General features: G+C 46.9%; 1 non-coding gene across 1 annotated transcript; it reads left to right on the forward strand.

Annotated features, from left to right (window-relative positions):
- Nucleotides 1-4,256: 4,256 nt before the first annotated feature.
- On the forward strand, nt 4,257-4,339 carry trnal-uaa (transfer RNA leucine (anticodon UAA)). The gene has a single exon. It is a non-coding gene; the product is annotated as a tRNA-Leu (tRNA).
- The last annotated feature ends 5,299 nt before the right edge of the window (nt 4,340-9,638 follow it).

Here is a 9,638-nt window from a genome sequence, read left to right on the forward strand (position 1 = left end):
CGGGACCTGGGGCAGCAGAGGCAGCAGAACGTGTTCTGGGACAGCAGAGGCTGCAGAATGGGACCTGGGGCAGCAGAGGCAGCAGAACGGGTTCTGGGACAGCAGAGGGCTCTCAGGAAGACACTCCTTTAAACCAGGCAGCAGTGAATACAGGTCTGGCAGTCCTTTCAATATGGTGCCAGCACCTGCCGTTGTGTCAGATGTCGGTGCCATCGGTGCCTCGTTCCCTGCCTCTGGTCCTTGTTTACATGGGACCCACGCCTCCCCTTCATTAATTGGTCGGCTGCTCCGTGATCGGGGTCGGTCGGCCACATTTCACTCGTGTGGTGACGACACCCACTTCCGGTGCCTCTGCCGAGAGCCGCACCGTTAGTTTAAAATTCAGCCCATGGGGTCAAGAGTGGAAAATCTCCCCTCTGATTCTCTCTACTTAAAATGAAGGAGACACCAAATTAAAACTGATGAAACCAGGGATTGTATCCTGGTTCTTCAATCTAGTGTTCTCCCAACTGAGCTATTCCATCCTCACTGTGAACTCATCTTCATTGGAGACAAATATAACTCCAGGTGGAATTTCCCCACCCGTTCATTCCTCACTTCAGGGGAATGGGACCCGACCAGATCGCGGAACTCAGATTATGTTAATGTTCTGCTCTTGATACCTTAATATTATCTTGCGTTTGAGCCACTTTTAATCAGGTTCACGGACAAATTCTTCCATCATCCCTTCTCCCACATTCTCTCTCTCTCATTCATTCTTTATTCCTCACAGTCCAGAAAGAGTTAGGAATCAGAGCTCACTCCCAAACCCTCTGCACACAGACCTCTGCCTGTTACCCTGTTTGATCCAAGAGACCAGTCAATAAATTACACTCTTTATAAACACAGAAAGCTGCCTCAGAGTGTTGGACAGAGATAAATACACTGAAGTCTTTTGAAAAAAGTTCATCTTCCGGGTTGTTACTGAGCCCACAGAGCAGGGCGGGCCCAGCCTCCAGCCCCAGCCCCAGCCTGTGCTGTGTTAGCTGATGCCACCTGGTGTGATACTGAGCCACACGGAGCAGGAAAGGGCCTGGTTGTATTCATAGCCTGTGTTGAGTTAACTGATCCCACTCAGTGTGGTAGGAGCCACACAGAACAGAATGGGCCCAGGCTCCTTCCTCAGCCTGAGGGATGATAGTTCTTCTCACACATTGTTGTACAGAGCCCCACACAGAACAGGGAAATCTCAGGCTCCATCCCCGGCCTGTGGTATTTTACTTCATCGCACCTGGTATGGTACGGAGCCCCCAGAGCAGGAAAGATCCAGCTTCCATCTCCGGCCTGTGCTGAATTAGCTGATCTTACCTTGTTGGCACTGAACCGCAATCAGGGAAGGATGGGCCGAGGCTCCATGGCCTGTGGTGTGTTAGTTATTCTCATTTGGTGAGGTACTGAGCACTATATAGAGCAGGATGGGCCTGTGCTCAGTGAGCTGATCTCACCTTGTGTGGTTCTGAGACCCACACACAAAGCAGGACAGGCCTAGGCCTCATCCCCGGCCTGTGTTCAATTAGCTGATCTCATCCAAAAGATTTTGATAAGGTTCCACACAAGAGGCTTCTCTATAAGATTAAAGTCCCTGGTATCAGTGGTAATATATTGATCTGGATTGGGAACTGACTGGCAGGACGTAGGCAGAAAGTAGTTACAGATGGATCTGGATCTGTTTGGAGACCAGTTACCAGTGGTGTCCCACAGGGATCGGTGTTGGGACTGTTGCTCTTTACTATTTTTATTAATGATCTGGATGTAGGTGTAGGGGGCACCATCTGTAAACTTACAGATGGTTTGAAGATCTGTGCGAGTGTTCAGACTGTAGACGATGCTCGACTGTTTCAGGCTGATCTTAATGTGTTGGGAGATTGGGTTCATGACTGGTAAATTATGTTTAATTTGGGTAAGTGCAGTGTTATTCATGTGGACAGGGCGAATGCTCAACATTCATACACCCTTCAGGGAAAAACATTAAAGTAGGTGGAAAAAAGAAAATAATTTTGAGCAGAGATCTGGATGTTCTAGTGCACAGATCTCTAAAGGTACAGCAGCAATGCTGTGAAGTGATAGTTGGAGCAAATAGGGGGTTGGGCTGCATTCAGAGGACAATTGAGTATAAAATGAGGCATATTCTTTCATGGGATGTGAGCGACACTGGCAAGTCCAGAATTTGTTACCCATCCCTAATTGTCCTTGACAAGGTGGCGGTGAGCTCCCTTCTCGAATTGCTGCACTCCATGTGGAGTAGGTACACCCACAGTGCTGTTAGGAAGGGAGATCCAGGATTTTGACCCAGCATCAGTGAATGAACAGCGATATATTTGCAGATCAGATGGTGTGTGACTTGGAGGGGAGCTTGCACATGGTGGTGTTTCCATGCATCTGCAGCCCTTGTCCTTCAAGGTGGTGGAGGTCTTCGGTTTGGAAGGTGCTGTCTGCGGAGCCTTGGTGAGTTGCAGCAGTGCATCTGGTAGATGGTACACACTACTGCCACTGTGCGTCAGTGGTGAAGGGAGTGAATGTTTAAGGTGGTGAATGGGGTGACAATCAAGGCGGCTGCTTTGTCCTGAAAAGTGTCGAGTTTCTGGAGTATTGTTGGTGCTGCACTCATCCTGGTTTGTGCCTTGTAGATGGTTGACAAGTTTTGGAGAGTCAAAAATCACAAAATTATTACAGTGGAGAAGGAGGCCATTGGGCCCATTGTGTCTGCATAGAATCATAGAACATAGAAAGTTTACAGCACAGGCAGGCCAAAAAACGAGCCACCCAGCTGAATCCCATTGTCCAGCATTTGGACCGTAGCCCTGCAGGTTCAGGTACTTGAGGTGCACATCCAGACTCCTTTTAAATGAGTTGAGGGTTTCTGCCTCAGCTACCCTTACAGGCAGTGAGTTCCAGACTCCCACTGCCCTCTGGGTGAAAAAAACCTTTTCTCATCTCCCCTCTAATTGTTCAACACATCACTTTAAATCTATTCCCCCTAGTCAGTGACCTCCCTACTAAGGTAAATAGACCCTTCCCATCCATTCTATCCAGACCCCTCACAATTTTGTACATTTCAATCAAATCTCCCCTCAGCCTCTTCTATTCCAAGGAGAACAACCCCAGTCTATCCAATCTTTCCTCATAGCTGCATTTTTCCAGTCCTGGCAACATCCTCGTAAATCTCCTCCGTAACCTCTCAAGTGCAATTACATCCTTTCTGGAATGAGGTGACCAGAACTGCACACAGAACTCAAGTTGTGGCCTAACTAATGATTTATACAGTTCCAGCATAACCTCCCTGCTCTTATATTCTATACATTGGCTAATAAAGGAAAGGATTCCATCAGCCTTCTCAACCAACTTATCAACCTATCCTGCTACTTTCAGGGATTTGTGGACATTCAATTCAAGGTCCCTCACTTCCTCTACACCTCTCAGCATTCACCCATTAATTGTGTCTTCCTTTGCTGTGTTTGACCTCACCAAAGGCATCACCTCACACTTCTCCAAGTTGAATTCCATTTGCCACTTTTCTGCCCACCTGACCAGTCCATTTCTCCAGCTCTCCTAATGAGCATTTCACCATGTGCCTTGCGCTGAGTTACTCATCACAGAATTCCCACTATCTGATTTACACTTGTCGCCAGAGTATGTATATGAATGGTCCAGTTAAGCTTTTGTCAATGGTAACCCCCAGGATGTTGATGGTGGGGGGATTCAGCGATGGTAATGCTGTTGAACGTCAAAGGGAGATGGTTACATTCTCTCTTGTTGGAGATGGTCATTGCCTGGTACTTATGTGGTGTAAATGTTACTTGCCACTTAGCAGCCCAAGTCTGAATGTTGTCCAGGTCTTGCTGCTTCTGGACATGGACTCCTTCAGTATCTGAGATGTCCCGAATTTGTCCTTTTATGAAACCTTGGTCAGGACTCACTTGGAATATTGTATCCAGTCTTGGTCTCCTCACATGATGGGTGATATTGAGGCTTTGGAAAGGGTACAGAGGAGAGACATTCGACGAATTCCCAGTATAAGACATCTTGGTTATCAATTTAGACTAAAAGAGTTGGGACCCTACACCTTAGAGAAACCTTGACTGAGGGGTGATCCGATTGAGGTTCATAAATAATGAAGGGACCAATTCAGCATGGGAGAGGAGTCACAACTTTGTCTTGGAAATGGCCAGATGGCACCCGGATCACATTAAATTTCATTTTCAGTGGCTGGCTAATGTATCAGGATGGCCGAGTGGTTAAGGCGTTGGACTTAAGATCCAATAGACGTGTATCTGCGTGGGTTCAAACCCCACTCCTGGTATCTGTGCTGACAACACGTTACTTTTTCTTTCCCTGACTTTTGCCTTGCACCATCATCTCTTCTGTCATTTAATCACTCTTGCCTTCCAACTGATCACAGCTTCCTATTATTTGATCTGCCCCAGCACCGTTCCTTGGCTCTGCGCTTGCTTATAAACTGGTAAATCTTTAACTTAATCTCCTCTGTACCCTTTCAATGACCTTCTCATCCTTCCTGGATTGTGGTTCCTCACAGGATCCGCTGCCTCTCCGACTCCCCTCCAGGTAACTGAAGGCCCTGAGCCTTGGTCTCGCTTTATACGCTAGCTGGTAGTTGATTCCTTGCAGGTCTGCCACCGCTCAGGCGAAGCTCAAAACCCAGATCAAGCAAAGTATCAAGAGGAATGTGAACAAAGGCTCCCTGGTGCAGAGCAAGGGACAGGGAGCCTCCGGCTCCTTCAAAATCAGCAAGAAGGAAAACCTAGGGAAAAGTGGGAAAGAAGGTGAAGAAACCAGCACACAAGAAATCTTCAGTGAAGAAACCAGCAGACAAGAAATCTTTAGTGAAGAAACCAGCAGACGTGAAAGTGACAACAAAGAAAGTAACAGCTAAGAAAACGAGCAGCAAGGCGGCGGCAACGCCAAATAAGGTGGTGAAGAAAGCAGCGCTTCAGAAAAAGTCTCCTGCGAAGAAGGTCAAAAAAGGCAAGAGTGCGGCGGGCGGAAAGGCGCTGAAGAAAGTGCAGACATGGAAGAGCAAGGTCAAGCCGAAAGCAGCGAAGGCTCAGAAAGCAGGGTCTGGAAAGAAGTGAAAGAGCGCGGGAAACTTGGAAACATCTGAACACAAAGGCTCTTCTCAGAGCCACCCACATCTCTCAGGAAAGAGCTGATCCCCTGATCAAATGATCCCTGTCCCGGCCCCGCCTGCAGATTCCACATGGAAATGATTTGGAGTAAATCCAGGATCCCTGGTGACTCCCCTCCACCCAGCCCTTTCCCCACTCTCTGTAATAAAACAGAGGGATATCCGGCCCTCACTCGAACTGGAGATGTGTTCGGTGCAGTCTCAGTTCACAAATTCAGGGGGAGAGTCTGTAAGACAGGAACACTGGCGGAGAAACCCCACCTCACAACTCAAACCCCAACACATGAGTTTCTCCAATTCAGCTGGAGTCGGGTGACAACAGGAGCTGGGATAGGCTGTGATCGGGAATGTGAGGAATGGATTTGTTCAGGGAGGAATGTACCTGGAATCTCCGAAAATAATAGTTCCTTATTTCCCCAGATGACACATTCTGCAGTGAGAGTGAAAAGTCTCTTCACTGCTTCACATTTACTAATTGTTTGGTTCGAGATGAATAATGAGTCAGAGAGTAATGACAGGATCTGAAGCTTTTCTCACACCAGCCCTTGAATGACTCAGTATGAAGTGTCCAATGTGTGAAGCTACTGCCAGGGTTTGTCAATCTGAACAGTTTCAGCTCAGTTACTGGGGGCCTGGAATCCCCGCAGTTTGACTCTGTCTCTGATTGGTCACCCGCTTCTCAATCCAATTCTTAACCAATAGGAGAATCACATATAAGTAAATAGAAGTTCTCATTGGCTTAAATTTTCCAATTGGAAAAAGCCCGGCAATTCCAGAGCAGGAAGGAATTGAAGTGATGGAAAATTTCAATTTTCAGGCAACAATTTTAAAACCTCTCATTTTATGTTCTGTTTTACTGTATTTACCGTCACAAAATCCTGACGCGATTTTAGGAATCGTTTTCATTTGTCAATCTGTTAACTGTAAGCGGCGGGAGGAAGGTCCGGTTCAGCAATTTAAAACGGGACAAATATCAGCTTCCACTCTGTAAAAGGAACAAATTAGCGACTAACCGCTTCTCACAGGCTTCTCGGGGACTGACAGAAACGAGCGGTTTCTGATCCTTTCTCCTGAAAGAGGCGGATAATGCTGCAGGGAGCAATGAACTGCCCTTCACTTTCTGGCTGCTAATACACCCCTGACTTTAAACAGTTCAAACAGCGACTGATGCTTCTGTCGGAAAATGAGCAGATTCACCAGAATGATCCCGGTCCATCATGGCCAAAGACATCCAGCTGGCCCGCCGCATCCGCGGGGAACGCACCTTAAACCCAGCTTCAGTAACAAGTGTAACAAGGGCTCTTTTCAGAGCCACCAAATCAGCAAAGGAAAGAGCTGCCATCTCTGTTCATCATCAAACCCATTAGATAGAAGGGGCGGTCACATGGTTTCTGTTTTGTCACATCACTTTCCCGAAAGGCCTGTCGGACTGAGAGCTGATCTGGAATTTAGAAAGCAGCATTACCGGAGACTCATTGCTGCTCAGCACAATCTCAACCCCGCTCCTGGGAACCGTTCGCTGGCATTTGGGGAAAAGAAATGGATCCCAGTTTTATTTGGAAGGCATTAATGGAGCCGGGTCCGTTCACATGAGGGTTATTTACAAACATTACCCAATGAGTTCACTAATATTTGAATCCATTGGAGATTAGTACACAGGACATGTAAGGCAGCTCGGTCATTCTGACTCGAACCGCCAGTTCCCCGGGGTTGCAGACCCTGACACTGCGGGGAGAGAATCCCCGACTCTATCCCGCCGCCGGGGGGAAACAGACAGCTCTGTGTCCGGAGAATAGGGAGGGCCGGGGAGCAGGCACATATTAAAGCGCTGCAATGGACTCAGCTCCTGTGTGTGCACAACTCTCACTGATTCCGTCCTCTGGGAACAGTGCGGTCGAAACAGATCAGGTTAGGAGAGAAACACACAGCCCGAGAATGGCCTCTTCCTTCCTGCATTTACTCTGTTCTGGGAGCAGATTCTCATTGAGAAGCGGCGCTCAGATCACCAGAGAGAAAAAAAAAAACACAATTCAAACTGTCCAAATAAAAAACAGAGAATTAACCCGGACTCTTCCATTATTAAATTAATTCATCAGCTCCGAACCAGTTCCCGTTAATGTACCGGGATAATCTCGGGAATTATAAAATCGAAGGCAGCGGGATTTATTAAATTGTTGATTCTGACACCCTGTAGTTCACTTCTTCACTTAACTAGAGGGGGAGATGTGTGAGCAGAGAAACAGAGCGAAATCCAGAGAAGGAACTGAAAAGACACCTGGACAGATGTGGAACAGGTCAATCCACTGTTCCAATAACTCCATCTCTGACTCCCTCCTGACAGTAACCAGTCCTTTCACAGAGACTGTGGGTGGCTCTGAAAAGAGCCTTTGGTTTATTTGATGACATTTTGGCCGCTTTACTTTTTCTGGGAGCTCTGAGTGCTGGTTTTCTTGGGCAGCAGCACGGCCTGGATATTAGGCAGCACCCCGCCCTGAGCGATGGTCACCCCTCCCAGCAGCTTGTTGAGCTCCTCGTTGTTGCGGACGGCCAGCTGCAGTTGTCTGGGGATGATGCGGCTCTTCTTGTTGTCCCGGGCTGCGTTACCGGCCAGCTCGAGGATTTCAGCGGTCAGATACTCGAGCACAGCAGCCAGATAGACCGGGGCTCCGGCACCCACACGCTCAGCATAGTTGCCCTTTCTCAGGAGCCTGTAAACACGGCCCACTGGGAACTGCAGTCCAGCCCGGGAGGAGTGAGACTTGGCCTTGGCCCGAGCTTTCCCGCTGGTCTTTCCTCTTCCAGACATTTCCACAATCTCACAAATACTTTCACAAAGAATGAATAATTTCCTTAGCATTGATAGTGCATCGCAGGCAGTCAGGATGGCCGAGCGGTTTAAGGCGCTGCGTTTAGGTCGTAGTCTCCATTGGAGGCGTGTGTTCGAATTCTAATTCTGACAAGTTGTGTTTTGACTGCACTGGAGGCGTTTGGGAGCAGCGGTGAAGAGCAAAGAGAAAGCAGGAAAGAACATGGACAAACAAAGTAACAATGGACCCAAAGATGTTGCATCAAAACATTCGAGTCAGAGGCAACTAAGCAAACAGCAGGGCACATAAAAGATCAAAAATGTAACCTTTGTGTCGGGGTGTAAGATGTTGCCAATATCCTTAATGAATACATTACTGTTTTCCCGAATGAGAGGGTGATGCAGATATTGTTATTAAGGAGGAGGAGTGTGAAGTATTGGACGTGATAACTTAAGGAGAGAGGAAGTCTTAATGGGATGAGCATCCTTGAATGTGGATAAATCATCAGGACCAGATGAAATGTACCCCAGGCTGTTGAAAGAAGCCAGGGAAGAAATAGTGGAAGGTCTGACCATCATTTTCCAATCCCTCACTGGATACAGGTGTGGTGCCAGAGGATTGGAGGTCTTGTAACGTTGCAATAAAAGCAAAATACGAGGCAGATCAAGCATGGCTGATCCTTTCGAGTAGAGAAACAGGGCTGAATTCCCTGAACCAGTGGTACAGCTTTCAGAATAGAAGGAGCCTATACACACCTGATGGGTTCCACTTAAACAAAAGAGCTGGAGGTGTTGACAGTCAGAACAGATAAAATTTGGAGGAGTGTTTGAAGCAGATGCTGTGTGGTTACTGTAGTTGTACTATGGAGTTATTTCAAGGAGGTGATTCTGAATGTAATGGATCAACGTGGACCCGTCCAAGGCAAAGGTTCTAAGCTTCCCTGTGGTCCTGCCTGGTTGAATGGAACTGAAGCAAACAAATCATCCAGAAGAGGAAAAGATATGTAAGGCCATGAAAGCACAGAATTCAGATGGATGCAATACCAGATGGTATGACAAGAGTGTAAAACAGCAACAGACTGGTGAATAAAACTTTCCCATTGAATGAGACAAGAGAAAAGGGTAACAATAGTGTCAGAGGTGAGTTGTGACACTATTCACATACCACCTTGATCTGAATAGGACTGTTGAAGGGAGTGATTGAGAAGAATAGAGGAGAAATGAAAAGAAAGGAGAAATAAACAAAAGGTCTTTTGATTTTAGAATGCTTGTTTTTGGAAATGACAGACTGTAAAGTGTGTGTGTCAGAAGATATAGAGCGAAGTTGGGTATGACAAGATCACAGGAAAGTTGTGCCCTGAGACAAGGTGTGTGTTGACAGGAAAGCTGCTCTCTTTTGCACAATATATATTTTATTCATATAATTTGTGCAATTACATTGCAAAGCAGTTCAAATTTAATATTACATAAGGTACAATACAGATCAGTTTCCTTCAATAATGTACATGATGTATCTCACTATCCCTGCCTGCACAGGTTATATTTACAGTATTTACATTACACATCAAACATTCTCTGGTGCAAACAGCCCGAGGGGTTTTACACAGGTTCCAGCCCCTCACTGTACGATGGCCTACTAGGGCCTCAGAC

The sequence above is a fragment of the Heterodontus francisci genome, unplaced genomic scaffold (genome assembly GCF_036365525.1).
Source record: "Heterodontus francisci isolate sHetFra1 unplaced genomic scaffold, sHetFra1.hap1 HAP1_SCAFFOLD_43, whole genome shotgun sequence".
NCBI lineage: Eukaryota > Metazoa > Chordata > Chondrichthyes > Heterodontiformes > Heterodontidae > Heterodontus > Heterodontus francisci.